The sequence below is a fragment of the Tamandua tetradactyla genome, chromosome 3 (genome assembly GCF_023851605.1).
Source record: "Tamandua tetradactyla isolate mTamTet1 chromosome 3, mTamTet1.pri, whole genome shotgun sequence".
Taxonomy (NCBI): Eukaryota; Metazoa; Chordata; class Mammalia; order Pilosa; family Myrmecophagidae; genus Tamandua; species Tamandua tetradactyla.
The window spans coordinates 59,835,466-59,850,843 of record NC_135329.1 but is presented as its reverse complement, the minus strand read 5'-3'; positions in this window follow the sequence as shown (position 1 = coordinate 59,850,843).

Here is a 15,378-nt window from a genome sequence, read left to right as displayed (position 1 = left end):
CATCCCAGAACTCCAAATAGGGACATGCAAGAGGGTCCATCTGCCCCAGAGTCCCTCCAAACCCCCACATGAACACTGAGCCCAGATCTCTTGGAAACAAGCCTCTGCTAAGCAGCCCTCAGTCCCCATCACCATCTTACCACAAGCATACTCATGCACACCTTACACACTGGGGGCTCCCACAATCTTTCTTTGGAGGTGCCCATCTGTGTGACCTGCAGGCACCAGTTGGGCCCCCAAAGCTCATGAAAGCTGGCACAAGCATCCAGAGGGGCAGCTCACTGCTCATCCATTCACTGACTAGCTCAAACTTGGCCTCCTCCCATGTGCAAAGCCTGCAAACTCCCCACAGACATGGGAAACCTGCACACTTAAGACACACATTCCACACTTAAGCAGGGCCTAGCATGGAGACTATGGCAAGTGCTCCCCACATTACCACATGCTCTGGTGATAACAAAGGCCTATTCCTGCAGAGCCACTAGCCTCACACATGCTCACATGCTCACACTCACATACACCCATGCTCACATATTCACATGGTCAGTCACTTCCACACTTACATGTTCACATGCTCATAGACTCAGATACTCCCACTCTCATGTGTTCGTACACCGACATGCTCATGCTTCCATATGCGTATATGCCCAGACACATAAGCGTTCACACTCTGACAGGATCACACTTCCATGTGCTCACATGCTCATGCTCCCATGTTCCAATATGCTCACACTCAAAAACTCATACACCCACATATTCTCACTCTCATGCACTTACACACCTGTATCCTCCCACTCCCATGCATTTACACACTCACATCCTCCAACTCCCACATGCTTACACACTGACATGTTCACATCTCCACATGCTCACATGCCCACATATACATAAACTCACGCAAAATGACACTACCACATTCTCACACTCACATGCCCAGTCAACAACTCCTACCCATTCACATGTTCATACACTCACATGCTCACATGCCCACTCTCACACACTTATATGCTGACATGCTCATACTCCCACACACTCACACTCTCACAAACTCACAAGCCCACCTATACACACATGCTTCTGCAAACCCTACTCTCTAAATCCACCCTCATCTTTGTCCCAGTCCCTAGGGGCCTCTCCTCAGCTCTGTTCCTCTGGGCAGCTAGATGACCCACGGAGGGTGCACAGGTACAGCCTTGTTTCTTTTTGGTCCCTTATATTGCTCCCACAACCCAAGTGCTCAGGTGGATGGAAGGGAACAGGTCCCACAGCTGATCAGGAACTATCTGGGGGCCAGGCTAAAAGAGTTGGATCGTGATAAGGATGATGCCACTTGGCCTAAAAGGGACCCCAGCACTCTCCTTAGATGTCTAGAGAGGTTGGTCTATCATGACCCAAAGGGGATGGGGCAAAGAGGATAGGGTAGACAGGGCGCTTTCTTCTGAACTTACCCATCCTGCACTTCGCATTCCTATTTCTGAGAACTCCTGCCTGGTTCTCAGAGAGATCTAGTCCTCCCTGAGGCCACAGCTGGGACAGCCCACTGACCACCCCCTCTACCCTGATTTCCTGAGCAGAGTTGTGGCCAGACGAGAGTTGTGCTGAAGCTCAGGACGGGGAGCTGGATGGCCTGTGGACGACCATCTCCATCTTCATCACCCTCTTCCTGCTTAGTGTGTGCTACAGTGCCACCGTCACCCTCTTCAAGGTGGGCTTCTCCCTGTAGCCTCCCTCTCTGCACTGCCAAACCCCCACCAACCCTGGACTCTGTTAGCCAGAGCCTTCCCTGGTGCAGTAGGCAGAAAAAAAAGTGGTAGTCAAAGGAGGCAAGGATGGTGGGGATCATAGGAGGCCCTGTGGACGGGATGCTTGTCCACTCCCATTCACTCACATTTACCTGCCTGCCCACAGGTGAAATGGATCTTCTCTTCGGTGGTGGAGCTGAAGCGGACAATTGTCCCTGACTACAGGAACATGATCAGACAAGGGGCCTAGGGCCACCCTTCCTGCTCAAGCATTCAGGGACTGTACATAGAGGGGATGCTGCCCTCGCCCCAGACCACACAACAGGAAGCCCATCAACCTCACGCGGCTCAACCCACCATTCCAGGCCTGTGCCTTTGCCCTCTGACCACAGTGACCCTCAACCTTGGTGTCTTCTGACCTCAAAGGTCTCTGCCTCTGCCCTCTCTGACACTGCCACCCACAGAACTACTGCTTCATAGACATCCCTTTGGGGAGCTTTGTGAGCAGCAAGCTCTACTCCCAGACCTCAGCTGCCTGGGCACGTGTCAGTTCCCGCATAATCAGCCTGTGCAGGTTCATCCTGAACAGGGAGATGACAAGCCCAAATGTCCAGATTTCCATCAGCAGAAGTGAAGTGCAAGCCTTCACAGGAACAAGAAGAATTCCACCCTTGGCCAGGCCCCAGGTCAAACAGTTTCCCACAGATGCCGTGGTGATGACACCTTACTGTCAAGGGCAGACGCAGAAACTGTCTTGACTGTTGATCAGACTTTCCCTCCTCTGTCCTCACCTGGCCATATCCATCCTGGGAGCCTCTCTGCACCCCTGGACTGAGGAACAGTCTTACTTTTCTTTAGATCTCAGGGAGAAGCCACTGTCCAATCACTAGTTCACCTCAACTAGGGCAGTGTCCAGCTTCATGCTCTGGCACCTTCTTTAAGCATTGAGACATCTGCAGAGACCTCCACACTGGCTACCCACAGTAACCTCAGATTTCAAATTCAACACAAAGGAACAGATATTTCTGACTGCCTCAAGGGGAGAGAGAGTGGACAGGCTCAGCACACTCTGCCACCTCCCAAACAACGACCAGAGCTCTGTTCCAAAATTCTGCCCTCAAGAATCATGTGGGCAGTGGGGTCAGTTCTCAACTGTACACAGGAAACTTGCAAGTAGAATGTGGGCAGGGATAGAAAATCTGTCCTTACTTCCACTGGGAAGTCCCTATAGAGAAGGACCTGGCCCGGGGATGGTGCGGCCTTGGCAGGTGCTGAAGCAGGTCCAAATGCAGGATGCCTGTGAGGGTGGGCATCTATATTGCTAAGAAAGAACAGGGGTCTAGGTGGGTGACCAGCCAGAAAGGCCCCCTGCATGGGGCCTGGGCAAGATGTGGTCATGGTGAGAGCCAGTATTAGTGGGCCCCCTAGACAGAGGAGGAGAGAAGAGACGATCCATGGGCATAAGTGCGAGGAGAGTGGGACAGTGGGTACAGCCAGCCCCAATCCTGGAGGCCAGGAGTACAGCCAGTAAACATGCAGTGGGGGTTGAGACAAAACAGAAGAGAGAGTCCTCCAACGTGGGGAACTACACCAGGTGGCCATGACCTCTAGAACTGACCTCAGCCCCAGGGACCTTAGTGCCCCTTTAGATTCGGTGTCATCCATTGCTTTTCAAGGTCAGCAACAAAGAAGCCAAATAGTTAGGAGTAAAGAAGGAATTGCCCTGCTCTGTGCATCTCGAGCAGCACGGTGGGTGGGGAAGAGTAGAGAGGCCCCACAGACCAAGCCACATCCTCCAGGAGCACCCTCCCAGCTGCACAGGATATTCCACTAAAAGGATAGAGCCTCAATTAAGAATGATGATTTGGAGCAGGGGGACTCAAAAATTGCTCAAAGGAAGCATCAGAATGTTAACTTTAGTAGCTTTATTCTGCTTTTTAATTTTCTGAGGTCTACTAAATTTCTTTACTGTGAATGTTTCTACTCTTTAAAAAATGACAATAAACCATCCTTAAAAATGATATGACTTATTAGTCTTTCCATATTGATACACTCTGTGCCAAGTGTAAAGCACAACTGAGAACAGCAAGGCTACATCAACAATCCAGGGGCTCCTTCCACAAATGTAAAGCTTCTGGAATCTTCTGGCCCTTCCCTTTAACCCCTTCCTATCTGCACTCAATACACTGTGTGACTGGCCACAAGGCCCTGTCATCTCGGGCCCCATGCTCCTCCTCAGGGTGGGTGGATGGACTTCAAGGGACTTTATTCTCCCCAGATACCCACAGCCCGAACCAGAAGGCACCATGCAGACCTGCAGGGTCGCTCACAGGGTGGCAGTGGCAAGCAGACCTGGGACAGCCTCTCTGACTTGGCTGAGCAGATCTGAATGACTTTCATTAAGCTGTCTTCTCTGTGCATGGGGATAGGCCCAGCAGCACTGAACTCAGCACACAATGCCCAGCAATGACGAAGTACAATGGGAGGCATGGGGCATAGCGGCAGTGGGGAAGCCTAGAGAGACATAGCTACATGGGTGCCATGCACAAGAGGGACATCCAGCATTGGCATGGCCAGAAGTGAGAAGTCACCTACTGTGAGATGGAGACATGGATCAAGCTCCAATTGTCAACAAAGACAAGGCCCTGACAATTATCAAAGTAGGAACCATCGGGGGCTATGGATTGCACAGAGACACGCAATTTTCTGCAGGCTTGGTTAGCAGCATCATTCCAGCAGCTGCATGGCAATTTACACAAGTGCTAGGAAAAGTGTCCCCACATGCTTAGGCCCAACAGACCCTGGGAAGCAAGGTCAGGGTCACAGAAGTAGTCAGGATCCTCACCTCAGTAGTGGTCCCCTGCTTTGACTCACAGATGACGTCTGCTTGATGACAAGCTCCAGAGAGCCTGATGCTGGGCTGGTTTGAATGGCCAATTTGTGACCAAGAGTGGTCTTTGAATTATCAAGATTTGGTGCTGCAGGATCTGTGGAGAAGGGGTACAAAAGGAACTGAGGTGAGTCCTTTGATTTTGCTGAGGTCCAGACAGACAGAAGGTGACCAATCAAAAGACAGGCAGCAGACAGCTGGGTTTACTGATGGGAGCATATCAGCCTCCAACTTCCAGTGACATCAGAGACTTCAAGCTCAGTCATTTCCTTGTGTCTTTACAAGGTTGCTTCCCCCTGAACTTTTACCTGCTCTGGGTGGCACCACTGACTCCCTGAGAGAGGACAGTCTGCCAGGTTGGGCATGAGGCATCTGGAGAAGCAAACCCAGGCTGTTCCAGGTGCCAGATCATTCTCGGTGGAGAAGGCTGTGGTAGAAAGGGGCAGGACCATTTTGCATCATGGGAAGGAGCAGATGTTTCCTGAAGCCCCTGAGAGTAAGACCCCTTGAACTAAGGGCAGTCTGGGGGCCAATAGAGAGGGCATCTGGGCTTCTGTCCCCAATATCCACACACCTTGGCCAAGTTCTCCTAGGGAAACTGGGCATTTTTTCAAAGGCCCTGGATCCCAAACCATTTGCCACCTGCAGAAATGTCAGCTCCTTGGCGCCAGAAGAACCCCCATTGCACCATGCTATGAGGCAGCAAGGAGCCCTGGTGGAAAAAGCAGAGCCCAGCCTGACCTATCCTCATGCTGGGTTATGACTCTCACTGCAGCTTGCAAGGCCCAAACTTCATTCTTTAGGCACCACAGACCTCAGATGACTTCTCAAACTTGTTTTCCCTCCAGGACCCCACAAAACAGAACTTAAGCCAGGAACTTGAGGTCACCCCACACTCTCTTCTTCACTATATGCCTCTACGCCAATAAACTCCTGTTGCTTGCTAATGGGTCTCCCTAGTCTTTCTCTAGCCTACCACTTCTTCCCTGTCCCCTGGACCAATGTAATAGTTCCCCAGTGTCTCACCTCTTCTTTTACTCCCTCACCCATAGCCTCTCATCTTCCATAGTCATGCTTCCAAGACTTCATCTGGTTCCATTCTCATCCAGTACTCATGGCACCACTGCTGTCAGTTTCCCATACTGCGTGTGTGTGTATAGCCCAATGACATTTTAATTTGCATTGTAATCAGTTAAGGGGAGAGTCTTCTGCAATAAGTGATGCTTAATCTAATCACTGGAAAGCATTTAAGGAGGATTCAGAAGAGACAGTCACTCTTCCTGCTTCAGCTGGCAAGCCTCTCCTTTGAAGTTTGTCCAGACCTTTCATCTTAGTTACCAGCTTCACACCCTACACTATGGATCTGGGACTCTTCCAATCCCACAGTTGTCCAGTCAGCCTTTCCTGAGAGTTCTTTGAGGAACTTGATTGGAGTTACCAGCTTGTGGACCACCCTACAGACTTTGAACTCTATATTTCCATGGTTATGTGAGACTTTTATACACTTTATACATCTCCTGCTGATTGTTTCACTAGAGAACCCTAGCTAATGCACACTCCCTCACTGTACCTCCTGTCTTCTTGACACACTCCACTCTTGACCCTCTTGACACCCTCCACCTATCTTCACCCCTGTCCTCTGAAACACTCTCCTACCTGCAATCCCATCAGTCTGTGAGAGAACTGGGTCTAAACCCAGAATGCTGGATTTGAAGTTAGTGATCTTTCTCCCAAATTGCTATCTTCTAGGCCCTTTTCATTTGCAGGCTGCAAAGGACCAAGCCAGAGAAAAGAGACTGAGGGCAGGGGGTAGAAGCTAGGTCAAAGCAAGATGGTGGAAACCACATGAAATGAATGGTCCAGTGGCATCAGGGGATACAAAGAGCATAATGCACAAAATCATTAGAAACACTGACTCTCAGGTGGCCAGTGGAGCCCTATGCAGTCCTAGGCTCTCCCACCTAAACTTATCTTAATGTCAGATCTTAATATTGGTCCACACTGATTATTGGCCCTTTCCTCCCACTGCATGCTGAGAGGATACTATCCCTTGGGAGGAAGATATTCATCTCCCCACTGACATCAGCCTTGGCCAAATGAATGTGAACAGGGGTGTCCTCTGTGTGGATCCACCATTGCTCTTTTCCTCTTTCCTAAGAATGAATGATATGTTTCAGAGAGCACCTTCTCCTTTTGCTTATATACCAGAACAAAGAAGTCATGTGGAACTTGAGCCAAGCAGCATCACAAATGGCAGTAAACACTGAAACAAGAGAGAGATACCTGGGATGTTAAGCCTTTTAATTTGGAGGTTGTGGTGGTTTGGAACTGTATGTACCCCAGAAAAATATGTTCTTAAATATAATCCTTTCCATAGTGGGAGTGAAAAAGAACTCAGCAGAAAGCAATAGCTAAAAGGTTGAAAGAAATGAGAAGATAACAGCTATTGTTTACCACAAGGAAAATATATTTTGGAGTATTGTGAACCCATTCAAGCAAATTGCCTCCTAGAATAAAAATAAATACTCTTCAGAGGAACACCACAAAATACATAGTCCATACTACATATTATCTCCAATATCCAGTATAGTTTCTGTAAAAGGCAAATCAGAGTGAAGTAAGTAGACAATAGCATTCTATTCAGGGCATCAAAGTTTTGCTGCAGCAAAGGAAACCAGAGTGGAGGTAGCATCAGGGTTTCGAGGACATCAAAAGATTTTTCAGACCGAGAAAGGATATTAGCTTGAATCTTATTGAATCGACCAGGGTTTGTCCATCTTATAGGGGCAGGTTTAAGGCAAGTGGGCTTCATTTTGTATGGGCTCAAAAGTAATGTTACTGGCGTGCAGCACTGAGGCTGAGAAAAATGTCCAAATGCAGCTATCATCAGGACAATGCTTTCTTCCTGAACTCTGGTTGCCAGAGATCCTTCACTCTTATGCCAGATGGCACAGCACATTGTGGCATCTGCTGGCCTCTCCTTTCTCATTCATATTTCATTGATTTCAGATTCTTGCTTTCATGGCTTTTTCTAGCTCCCTCTGTAGTCATCTTTATTTGTACATTACACTAATAAGAGCATCAAGACCTATCCTGAATGAGGTAAAAGTCCATACCCAAAAGAAAGGATAAACATTAAGAACATGATTTTGGCCTCATTCCTTAGCCACCCCACACAAGCCCTAGCATTTGGCTTGGTCTCATGGATTATGCTTCATAGTACCTGAGCTTGAAAACCATCCCAGCCATGCTCTCTGGTCAAGCCCCACCCAAATTCTGCTGGTACTCCAATCCCTGCATCTCCTCAAGAACTACCTAGTCAGATCAGATCCTGCTGTGGGGACCCAGGTGAGCCAGCTTAGTTAAGGAGCAGCCTAGATTGAGACCCATTGAGCCTGAAGAATGCTTGGCCCTTCACACATCCAGGTTACCAGTTCCACATCCACTGGCATGGTGCGTTCCACAGTGAGGGCTCTAGTGAACACTAAGCAACTCCACCATTCAGAGGCCAGCCATACACCAACATGGCAAATGCACTGGTCCTCCTCAAACAGGAGGGCCAGTCCAGTAGGTGATAAGACCATTCCATGTTCCCCCCCAACACATGAGACCATGCACATAAGCACATGAATGCTCACACATAAAAACAAGCCCTCATGCATCTGGGTGTGGATGTACACATGTACATATAGGTGTGCAAATATCTACACACATGCATGCACATATGTGCACAACCAAGATGCTAGAGTAAGGGGGTGGCAAGAGAGTCACAGGGAAGGCCCTGGACAAGCAGGGGTCGCAGCAATGCTGGGAGAGAAAAAGCCAAACATCAGGTGGGCTAATTCCTGCACCTGCTGTGACCAGTACAAGGAACCAATCAGAATAAGGACACTCCTGGATGGGTAGGAGGTGGGCACAAGCCAAATGCTAGGAATTGTGTGGCGTAGCGAAGAAGCTAAGTTTCTCCTGAGGGAATACAACAGTAAAGTTGGGCCTCCTGGACTAGAGCAGAACCCAGCCTTGGAGGAACATAAAAGAGGGATGGGACCCCAGATGAGAACATGAAGCCTTTCTTGTGGACTACCCACTGATGCCAATATACAACTCTTCCACATGCTCCCAGAAACCTGGTTCTAAGGACATCAAGAGAAACCCAGGGGGCAGGTACCATGAGCACTGAGCCCCCTGTCCCCAGTGCCCATGGGCCTGGAAAGAAAGCAAGGGAATGTGGGGTGAGTAAGTGTTCCAGGTAAACTGTCCACACAAACATTGGGCCAACTTGTGCTCATAAAAGCTGAGATGGGCTTAGACTAGACTAGACTGAGCTAGAATGTGCTGAGATTATCTCACTTAAGCCGAGAAGTGACAGGAGATCCCCTTCTGCACCCTCATACACCCGCTGTGGTTTCTCTGAAAGCCTGAGTCCTTCTAAAGAACTCGGTGTTTCCCACCCATCGACTCAGGCTGCATCCATTTCTGGGGCCAAGAATAGAGAGCAACAAGCTAGGGACAAGGAGGGCAGAGCATTCAGGCTGGGCCACAGATTCCCTAGGCCTAGCATTTGGGTTGTAAAGCTGAATCTAACCCTCCTCCCACCCTCATGGCCCAGCCCACTATGTGGATCAGTCCCTACCCCGAGTCATCCTGTGACTGACCCAGGCTCAGCCACCCAGTAGCCCTTTTGGGATCTTCAGAAGGACCCTGAATGCCCCTGTGGAAAGCACAAGGCTTCACACACCCTTTCTTCATGGAGCTTCTGTTCACGGGGACCACCAACCCTGGATATCTGGGTTCTAGTGTCCAGGAGCCTGATGCCATCTAGCTCTCCCTCTCACACAAAGACCTTGTGTGTGTCCACCTGAACTGACACAGTTTATCTGTGGCCTTCCCTACTATATACATGCATGCAGGCCTTGGGAGATTCCTGGGAGCCCACAGGTCTGCAGGTACTTCAACACCATCGAAGGAAACCCTAGACTCAGTCTACCAGTTCACTCCCTAGATATTCAGGGAGGAGGTACTGGGTGCTTGCCATGTGTCATACCAAGCACATGAGTTGCAGGAGCCTTCGGGGAGCCAACACAGGCCCCAGCCTGGCCTGCTGTATACTGCCAGAACCCCCAACACCAATGTGCCCTGTAGAGCACAAACACCAGTGCCTGCAGAGGTCAGGCAGACACTTAGGCCAACCTTCAACCTCACAGCGAAATCCAGCCTAACCGTTTGCCCTCACTTACCATGCTTCAGCCCGAGCCCAGAAGTACTCTGCCTTACCCCGTTCTGTACCCTTGGTAGTGCCCACTCCAGCTGAAAATCCAGTACAGGAACCAGGGAATGAGGAAACTGGCCGTGGGTCATGCACCTTTCATATGAAGGGCAAGGCCACTGGCCAGTAGGGATGTGTCTAGGGGAGTACAAAGGCCTGCTTGACTCTTCTGGACCCATGGCCACTGTTTCACTCATGGCCAGAGCAGTCAACATGGGTTAGCTCTGAGCCACTGCTTAGAGCAGCCTGACCTCAGAGCGAGTACAGGTGAGCTGTTGGGAAGCCCTGAATGCATATCCTGGCCTTGATTTCCTTGTGCACAAAACAACCATGACCTTTCTTTGCAGAGCTGCCTTGAGAAGCAGATACGACCATGCCAGGCTGCCTCCTCCATTCTGCGGTCCAGCAGAAGGGACTGTGAGCATTTGACAATAGGGATCACTAAGGCTACACAGCATCAATGCTTAATTCCAGGAGCTGGGAAGTGGAGGTAGGAAAAGCAGGCAGAGGAGGCACAGACAAGGGACTGCAGATATAAAAGGAGGCCCACCCTAGAATTCACATATGTGTTCCCAGTCAAGGGACTTCACCTGAGACCCCATGGGCAGGTTCTCCATCAACTTCCCAAGAACAGAGAGAAAAGGGAATTTCCAGCCGTGGGAGTTTCCACCTCATTTTTACTGAGAGCACTGAGGCAGAGCTCCCCAACCCTACTACCCCTCTACTCTTGACATAAAAATAGCAACAATGATTACTAATGGTTCTTTACAGCCAGGGAGCTGCCCCTAGGTAGGAACCCTGTTGAGTATCCGGGGACCCGCAGACAACCACAGTCAGGTGGGACAGGACACACTGGTGAGCAGTTTCCAGCCACTGGGAACCCTGAGGGGCCAGGCTGCTGGGCTTGCTGAGCTAAGGAGGAGTGGACAATGGCTGCCTTCTTGGCATGGACTGAACCCCTTGATCACCGAGGTTTTTCAGCTGTCCCATCCCTGCTCAGGGACACAGAGGGGTAGAAGAAAATGCTCTTATTAGTGTAATGTACAAATAAAGATGACTGGAAAAGCAAGCAACTCTCAGATGGGAAAGACTTGGGGGAGGACTCAAGAGAGAGACAGTTAGGGATAACTCATAGCTCCAGGCTTACCTTGGCTGTGTATATGCCTGCAACAGGCTAGGTCCCAGAACTGCCTGCCCAGAGTCATGCTTGGGGTGTAGGCAGCAGGCAACCCACCTTATGCTGAGCAACATGGCTGAGATAGCCGGAATCATGACTTCTCTCAAGCTGGGCAGGATTACACTGGGTTTGACTTAGGGTAGCTAAGTAGCCAAAACCATGTGAAGGAAGATGGGTTGAGCAATCAATTGAGTCAGCAGGCTTGACTGACCTAAGCTGAGAACAGCTGAGTGGACTGATCTAACTTAACTGGGTGGACTGAGATGGACCAGGATGGGCTAAACTGGTCAGGGTAGACCAAGGTGGACCTGGATTGGCTCAGTTGGGCTAGGTGGGGCTAAGTAGGGCTGGATGGGCCTTGATGGATGAGAAGAACAGTACGTTAGGCTGGGCTGTGCTGGACAGAGCTGACTTGGGCTGGGTTGAGCAAGGAAGGTCTGGATAGGGTTAAGTTAGTAGGGTTAAAATGGAATGACTTGGGCTGGATTAGGTTCAGCTGAATGTACTACTCTATACTGAGGAAGGAGGACTGAGGAGGGGGAAGCTGGGCTAAGCTGGATTGGGTGGGGCTGGACTTAACTGAGCTCAGCTGAGCTCATTGGACTGGGCCCAGCTGGACTGGGTTGAGCGCGTCTAGGTTGTGCTGGAAAGGGTTGAACTGGACTGAGCTGGACTAGGCTCAGCCACAGTGGTCAGAGCTGGGCTGGGATGGGCCAAGCGAGGAAGGTCTAGATAGAAATAAGCTAGGCTGAGTAGGTCTGAAATGGGATGGGATGGGCAGTTTAGGTTGAACTGAATGTACTTACTTATGCTGAGCAAGGTGCACTGAGGTGGGTCAGTATAGGCTGAGCTGGGTTGGATGAGGCTGGACTTGATGGAGCTCCACCGAGCTGGGCTGGGTTGTGTCATGCTGGACAGGGCTAACAAGGGCTGTGCTGGGCTGGGTTGGGCTGGGCTGGGCTGGTTTGGGCTGGGCTGGGTTGCACTAGGCTGAGCTATTCTCAAAAGTGCTGACCTGGAATGGACTAAGCTGAGTTGGGCAGGGATGGGCCCAGGCTGAGCGGGGCTGGGTGGGGGTGGACTGGCATACAGGGCTGAGAGAGTCTGGACAAGAAATGGCCTGATAGGGTTGATCTGGGCATGAAGGGGCTAGGCTTGGCTGGACTGAACGGGGCTGGGCACGGAGGACTGAGTTGAGCTGTACAAGGCTAATCTGAGCTGTGCTGTGCTGTGCTGTGCTCAACTGTGCTAGATAGGATTGAACTGTGCTAAGTTGTGCTAGAAAGGGCTGAACTGCACTGAGCTGGAGTAGGTTCAACCATAGTTGATGATGCTGACCGGGATGGGCTGAGAAAGGAAGGTCTAGAGAGGATTAACTAGGATTAGTAGGTATGGACTGCGAGCTGTGTCTGACGAGAGATAGGTTGGATTGAATAGAGTGAGCTACCCTGAGCTGAGTACACTGAGATAGACTAGTATGGGCTGAACTGAGCTGAGCTAAGTTGGGAATTGTGAGGCTGATTTAGGCAGAATTGACTTTAGTTGAATTACATTAACTCTTCTTGGCTAGAGTAAGCTCATTTGTCCTGGTGTGGGCTGAGCTTAGCTAATCTAAACTGAGTTGTTTTGAGCTGGGCTGGACACCACTGAACTGAACTGCCCTGGGCAGGGAGAAGCTGGGGTCCACATGGCTGAGCTGCGGTAGGATAATCAAGGGATTGAGGTGGGTTATGTTCACATTCCCTCAGACTGCTGTGCTGGCAGTCTATTATTGACATGGTTCTGGTTGAGCTGACTGCTCTGAGCCAAGGTCATTTGGCTGAGTTAGGCTGTGCTGGGTGGACTAAACTGAGCTGGATTGAGTATAGCTTAGCTGGATGGAATGTACTAAGATGAACAAGGTTAGACAAAATGGGCTATCCTGGATTCAACTAGGTCTGTCTGGATCAAGTTGGAATATTCCAAGCAAGGTTTAACTGAACTGAGCTAAGCTGAACTGAGTTGAGCTGAACAAGGCTAGGCTAGACCAAACAACAATGTTCTGTGCTGATCTAGCTGTCCTGAACGAAGTTGAGCTGAGCTGAATTGAAGTAGACTGACTTGGACTGAATAGGGTAGAACTTCGCTTTATCAAATTGCAATAAAATGGGCAGGTCAGCACTGTAAAACTGAGGTGGATAAAGTTGAGCTTAACTGGACTGGGTGGATGGACTGAGCTGGACAAGTCTGAGCTGAGCTGGACAGGGCTGAACTGAGCTGTGCAGGAATGGGCCAAGCTGGTCTTTCCTTCACAGGGCTATGCTGAGCTGTACTAGATCAGACTAGGCTAAACTGCACTAGTCCAGGCTGGGCTGGACCAGGAGGGACTGAGCTAGCTGGGCTAAGCTGGACTGGGCTGGCCTGGGCAGGGCTAGACCAGGTAGGGGTGAGCTGGGCTGAGCTGGATCAGGTGGATCTATGTCAGTCTAGGCGGGCTGACTATTCTAGGCAGGTATCTGCAATGAGTTGAATTGAGACAGACCAGAATAAGTTGAACTAAACTGTCTGTGGCTGTTGTAAGTTAGCTGAGGTGCAATGGGCTGAGCTAGACTGAACCTCACTTATTTGTGTGGACTGAGCTAAGATGAGTAAGGTGGACTGAAATGGAATATCATGGCTGATATGGGCCTGGCTAGACCAAGCTGGACTGTCTGAAACTGTGCTTGGCTGATTTGGACTGAGCAGAATTAAGCTGGGCTGGCATAGCTGCACTGTCAATAGCTGGACTCAGCTGAGATGGTTGGTGTCATATGGTCTTGGCTGCTCTGAGACAAGGTGATCTGGACTATACTCAGCTGAATTTACAAAGCTAGGTGAGACTGATCTTGGTTGGACAGAGTTGACCTGGAAGGACAGACCAGTGCTGGGCCAGAGACTGATACTTTTGTAGCTTAGAGTAGACATCAAAATCAAGCTAACCTGGAAAGCAGGGTTAGGATGAGCTGGGGGTAGGGGTAGCATATGCAATTTGTGATTCCAAGGCCAGAGGAGAGGGCAGACATGTGTGCAAGCAGCTTGGTGCAAGGATCTTATTCAGGAGAAACCTAAAAGTGGGCTTTGATGGGCTCTTCATTCTCTAGCCATGGGGTGACCCAGTCAGTCTTTCCCACCATGACAAGTCTGTAATTACACTCCCCAGGAGATCAGTGGGAAGGTCAGAGAACCTGAAGACCTGGTTGGTCAGGCAATGGGTGAGATGAAGGGGTCAGTCAAAGCAAAGTGACCAGGAACATTAATGAATTGCTGACCTCCAGGGCCTCAGGGATCAAAGGGGCCCTGAACAAGTGGCAGACATGCTGACCGTGGGGAGCCCTAGATGGACTTTGAAGTGGAGGCAGAGGGGTCAGTCTCATGATGCCTGAGCAGGGGTTCTCTGGGTCCTTAGGACCCAATGGGGGAACCATGGATGAGGGCAGAGGCGACGTGGTGATTCCAGCGGGTTCTCTGGCCCCAAAGGGTGGGGGCTCATCTATGGGTTCTGAGTCTTCTCGTCTAGCCCTCAAAGGGAAGAACCCCATGATCCAGCCATTCAGGGCTGAGGATGGGCTACTTCCTGGGAAGGTCACTGTTTCTGAGGTTGAAGCTAGTGACTGCTGAGCAATAGCACCTAGTAGGAGAACAGGGCTGATGACAGAAAGCTTCCTAGCCTGGGTCGTCTGGAGGATGAAGAGGGGTCAGAGCATGAGGGAAGGGCATGAAGTGAGCCTGAGCTACTGACTCCCTAGGCTGGACCAAGCCCCAGGGCCTCGACCCTTTCCAACATGTCATGGCTCCTATTCCCACCCCACAGGCCACCTTTCCCAGACCACCAAGAACCCTGTGGATTGGAAGCCCCAGGTGAGACCCTGCGATTATCTTGGGGCCTGATGGGGTGACATTAGAGAATGCTTCTCCCAAATGCCAGTACTGACCATGGCCATATCTCTGCAGTTTCCAGTCAGAAACCATTTGTCTTCCCCCTGGTGCCCTGCTAAATGAGTACCACAGCCTCAAACATGACAGTGGGCTGCCTGGTGATGAGCTGCATGCAACACTTTAGGAAATATTTGCAATATAATGTTGCACAAAAAGTTCCAAAAGTACAGTTACAGGGCACTACCTTTCGTTAAAATTACCTTTTAAAAAATTAAAGCCAACCCAACTAAACAATATTCTAGTTTGAATAAACACTGTATGCTATTTGTTGCTCTTGTATCTTGCCAATTTACTGAACTTGTTTTTTAGTTCTAGAGGCTTTGTGTATAGATTTTTCATGACTTTCTAT